Source organism: Bradysia coprophila (genome assembly GCF_014529535.1).
Source record: "Bradysia coprophila strain Holo2 chromosome X unlocalized genomic scaffold, BU_Bcop_v1 contig_128, whole genome shotgun sequence".
Lineage (NCBI taxonomy): Eukaryota > Metazoa > Arthropoda > Insecta > Diptera > Sciaridae > Bradysia > Bradysia coprophila.
The window spans coordinates 4,024,210-4,029,949 of record NW_023503295.1 but is presented as its reverse complement, the minus strand read 5'-3'; the positions used below and the strand labels follow the sequence as shown (position 1 = coordinate 4,029,949).

Below are 5,740 nucleotides of genomic sequence, written 5' to 3'. Positions count from 1 at the left end.
GAGGTAATGTCGAATTTCATCCTATTAAATCCTATGAAATTTGGTGTCATTTGGACCACTCGTTGCGGAGATATGATGAAATGAAGTTAGGTGAAGGAAGTTGGGAAGAAACATTTCATGGAAAATACAAAAAAAACCTTTCTTCTCCACTGGAGATTCTCCAGTACACTTCAAACATTGAAATAATGGTGGTCTTCTTGGTCGATTCCCGCAGCTCACTGGTCGGAACATCTAGAATCTTTGCTTGATAACAATGAACGCTCTTTGCTCGCATGTGTAAGTGATGCGATCAAAGCGTCTTTTTCTTTCTCGAATAAGACGCTGTTAGTCCAGCAGTCCGTAACACAAGCCTTGATGATCAAGGTACAAGATTGGATTTGGTTTACTAGAAAGTTTCGATCTCACTGAAGAATACATAGATTTAGAGCCTTACTTAGATGTTAGTAGAGTCACTACCGTTTTCGGTCTATTCATAGCACTGAATCAATCGCGAGAACAGAATTTTTCAAAAAGGGTCTATTCGACGCAGTAGTCAAAATTGCTATGGTCTATTCTTTTTGTACACGTGTTGGATCTCGAACGGTAATGGTTTTCATTTGCAATCGAAGTGCTCGGTTAAATTAAAAGAACAATCGAATTGGCACTGATTTGTGGAAGAAAAAATAGTTTTCCTCAGAATAAATACGAACGTTGAAAGGGCAACACGCCCGAATTAAGTGTTTATCCTCAAATCCCCCAAAGTCCACATCCTATTCGAAGAAACTAGAGTCTAGCTGGTAGCTAGTCGTACTGGTTAGTGTTGAAGAATCAACATTTGGCGCCCCCGGGTGGACTTTTGGGGCTGGTGATTTTGTAATGGGAAAGTGAAAATCGTTACGTAATCGTCAATTGGTGTACGAGTAACGTTTTTTCCATGGTAAATGGCTCAACATTGACTGTCACAGCGAAGCAATATTGAATGTAGGAGCGAAGCAACATTGTCTGAAAAAGCAGCAATTCGGTTGTCATAGCGAAGCAGCAATTCGGTTGTCATAGCGAAGCAGCAATTTGGTTGTCCGAAGAAGAAAAGGTTGTTCGATTCCGTAAAGTCGAAGCAGTGTTGGTTGGTTGATTCCGTAAAGCCGAAGAAGAAAAGGTTGGTGGATTCCGTAAAGCCGAAGAAGGTTGGTCGATTCCGTAAAGCCGAAGCAGTGTGGGTTGGTTGATTCCGTAAAGCCGAAGCAGTGTGGGTTGGTTGATTCCGTAAAGCCGAAGAAGAAATGGTTAGTCGATTCCGTAAAGCCGAAGAAGAAATGGTTAGTCGATTCCGTAAAGCCGAAGAAGAAAAGGTTGGTCGATTCCGTAAAGCCGAAGAAGTTGGTCGATTCCGTAAATTTGATTGAAAGCATTCGATTGGTCAAGACGCGTGTCGATTTTGGTCATTCGATCAGATTTATCAGTCCGGAGAAGAAGTGGTTGGTTGATTCCGTAAAGCCGAAGAAATTGGTCGTCGATAGAGACAGTAGACAATTGGTTGTCGATAGAGACACTGGACAATTGGTAGTCGATAAAGGACAGCTACGACGAAGTGGGATCCGTTCAAGATTTATGTATTTTTACTATCGTAAAAATAGTGGGAGGATGTTGGATCTCGAACGGTAATGGTTTTCATTTGCAATCGAAGTGCTCGGTTAAATTAAAAGAACAATCGAATTGGCACTGATTTGTGGAAGAAAAAATAGTTTTCCTCAGAATAAATACGAACGTTGAAAGGGCAACACGCCCGAATTAAGTGTTTATCCTCAAATCCCCCAAAGTCCACATCCTATTCGAAGAAACTAGAGTCTAGCTGGTAGCTAGTCGTACTGGTTAGTGTTGAAGAATCAACAACACGTCTACCGTACATACCATCAACGTTTTTAAATTGAAAGAAATGACAACTGCAAAAAATCGTTATGGGTACCATGTGATATACTTAACTTCATTTCTTGTTTGTTTGCTCTTTATTTCCTCCAAAAAGAATCGATTTCTGACAAAATATGGCTGAGTTGTCGAGTAGATTCTTTTTCAATACCGATATCGCGTTATCAGCGAACCATGGCGCTAGTTTATGGACACTATTACGCGAATATAATAGTGTCGATAAACGAAACCATGGCAAAACAATATGAGATCGTATCAATTCAAGATGCATATAAATGGAAACGTAAACAAAATTAATCAAATTATTATTAATTGTTAATTAAGAAACCTCATTTCCGGCTCATTTTGCCATTCTTTTTTTCTTAGAAAAAAATAATTTTTTTTTGTTTGTCTTTCGTATGTCATCGATATAAAATAATAAATTCATCGTTAAATTTGCAAACATTGACGACAGAAAATGGTGCGCTATTTTCAATATCAAGCGAGAATTATGAGACACTTTAGCAATTTTATTGTTATACCTTTTGCGGATAACTTCAACAAAAAATTGTTAATTTTTTTTTTTGCTGCGTCAAGTAGTTAGGTACTTATTATATTTTGACACACAAGTAAAAAGTTTATATCTTATCTGTGGTGGGTATCACGAACAATATCAAAAAAAGCGAATTCGTAATTAGAATTGTTCAATATAAAGTGTTTGTGAATAGATACATTATATATTGGCTAAGTTATGACTATTATTGACAGCTATGATATTTTATCTCCACGATAGATATTTATAACACGTCCATATTGTGTGTATTTTCCACTGAATACACAAAGAAAAATTTTGAATATGCATCGAAATTCGACGATCGAATTGAAAAATAAACAAATTTATTCCTTTAATGTACGCAATATTTCTGTGGTGTAATCAGCGAATATTCCATTGTTCTTATTAGCCTTATTTCCTCCACTCAAATTCGTAGAGAAAAAAGCTTTTTGTTGACGCTCTCTCGCCCTCCCTCTCCCTCTCTCTCTCCCTCTATATCTCTCTCTCCCTCTCCCTCTATCTCTCTCTTTCTCTCTGACGACTTGAGAATAATTTTATTTAAATGCTTTTGTTTTCTCTAGGGTCGAAAGTGACTTATTACACACCAAGGGAAAACAAAAAATTTGGTTTTAGTTTAGTTGAAAAATCTCGTTTTCGTGTGTTAATTCACCTCGGTTTCGTCTCGGATCAAAAAAATTCACACGAAAACTCTACCTTTCAACTTTTCATCCCTTGTTATGTAAATAACTATTTACATGAGACATGCGTCGAAAACCGTACTTTTCATGTGTGAAGCACGCCTTTCGACGCCCTCAGCATGTAAAATCCAGAAAGATGAAAAGTCGTGTGTTTCGTCACACAAAAACTCTACTTTTCATCTTTTTATCCCTAGTCATGTAAAATGCCATTCTCAAGTCTTGTTTTTCCCATGGGGCGAACAAGAGTTTTTCTCTTTGTAAAAGTCAATTTGTTTTGATTTTAAAAAAATTGTGAATCAAATTGATGTATTGTTTCGTCAATAAAAACGTCTTCTGATGTAAAATACCACATAACCTCGTCCACGGAGAGAAACAGGAAATTCTAACTCGAACTATTGTTGTAATTTCCTACTTTATCTCCTTTGTAAACGAAATACTATTTCCTGTTACAAAATGTAAATCAGACGCTAAGAACGCGAAAAATAGAAATTTTGTCCACCGAATTGTCAGCAGACGAAATGTGAACAAAACGCAATGTTCTCACCGCTTTTGAGTAGAGAAAATAACGTTATTCACGCTGCACGGATGAAAAAAATCATATCGTTTCCAAGGTGTTGAATTATACACTTGACATAATTCTATCTGGTGAAGACAAGTAGTCTAAATAAGCAGCGGAGTCTAAGTGACCCTATTTAAGATAGAAAATTGTGAAAGTCACTTTTCAATAAACAGCCGAAAGGCATAGTCGTTTTCCATTGGATGTCCGGATAAAGGACTTATCATGTCCGGAGCGATAGCGGAGGACTTGACGCAGTCTAATTTCCAAAAAAAGAACGAAGAAATTTTTTTGAGACGCGGCAACTATATAGGCGAGAATTTAAGTTTCTTTCCTTTGGCCTGTATCACCACAAATCCTATTCTATCTTATTCGCGCTTCAAATACGAGCAAAACGAGCTATCACTCGACTATGTAACTTTAAAATTGCCGGAGATACATCGTTTTGAAGTTGGTCATTTTGATAGAAAATGCACCAAATTAACGTTTTCCAAACAATCAAAATCTTTCAACTTACTCTGTATGTTTCTATCTATCTGTCTATCTATCTGTCTATCTGTCTATCTATCGACGGTCGATCTCGGAAACTAGTCAGCCAATCTCCATGAAATTTTGCAGGAACCTCAGGGTGGGCATAAAAATGAAAATGTGATACGACATTACCCCAGGAAAAACCAGAATTTTGTTTTATTGGCCTCGAAGTGGTTTCTGAGTGTGGTTTTCGAGGGTCGGGAACGCGTTTTCGGCTGTAGCTTAGCTGTATTGAAACCTACAGAGGCGTGCGACCCATCAAATGAAAGGTATTCGTAACACGATTCGAACTAAAAAATAATTAAAAAAAACGGGGCAGATTCGTTTGAGCTACAGTGATTAGAGTGACCAAATTTTGAGCTACTCGAGCGTAGGATGAAAGGACTAATATTTTTTTTGGTTATGAGAGATAGAGAATTACTTTCTTCGGCAAAGTCTCAGAGTTTTACGAGTAGAACAGAGGGGCATATGTGAAAAATGTCGAAAGTTGGAAATGGGTGGGTCAATTGGGGTTTTGGAGATATTTCTTGAATGGTGGCAGATAGAGAGTTACTTTCTTCGGCAAAGTCTCAGACTTTTACGAGTAGAAAAGAAGGGCATTTGTGAAAAATGTCGAAAGTTGGAAATGGGTGGGTCAATTGGGGTTTTAGAGATATTTCTTGAATGGTGGCAGATTTTCGTCAAATTTCGAATTTCGTCAAATTTTCGATTTTCGTCAAATTTTCGATTTTCGTCAAATTTTCAAATTTCGTCAAATTTTCGAATTTCGTCAAATTTATCAAATTTCGTCAAATTTTTGATTTTTGTCAAATTTCGTCAAATTTTCAAATTTCGTCAAATTTTCAAATTTCGTCAAATTTTCAAATTTCGTCAAATTTTCGAATTTCGTCAAATTTCGTCAAATTTTTGAATTTCGTCAAATTTTCGATTTTCGTCAAATTTCGTCAAATTTTCAAATTTCGTCAAATTTTCGATTTTTGTCAAATTTCGTCAAATTTTCGATTTTTGTCAAATTTCGTCAAATTTTCGAATTTCGTCAAATTTTCGAATTTCGTCAAATTTTCGAATTTCGTCAAATTTCGTCAAATTTCGTCAAAACTGTAAACTGTTATAAAAAGCAGTGTTGACTACACTTCTAAAACGACTGATATCCCAACAAAAATCTCTTCGAGAAAAGTGTGACGCAGTCTTTGAAATACAATTTCTAAAATGAATGATATCGCTAGAGTTGACGCTTTCAGCTTCGTTACGCAAAAATTAAATTTTACACCCAATTTTAGTTCAAACAAGCTGGCTTAGTTTTTCTCATCATCTGCCAAATAATTTTTACCAAAAAAAATTTGACTGGAAACAACCAAAATTTTACCAAAAAAATCTGCGTCGCAAAATGGCAAATGTTAAGGAACAGATCAGCAAGAAAATTTATCTGCCGCATGCGACGCAGATTTTTTTGGAATCCGAAATATCCTGAAGTCAGTCCACACATTCCAACAAACATTTGAGTGATAATTTCTGGCTGAT

At 36.5% G+C, this 5,740-nt stretch overlaps 1 protein-coding gene across 1 annotated transcript in view; it reads left to right on the top strand.

Annotated features, from left to right (window-relative positions):
* The window catches only part of LOC119067766, a 39,369-nt gene that overhangs the window by 8,405 nt on the left and 25,224 nt on the right, over window positions 1-5,740 (top strand). The window lies entirely within an intron of this gene.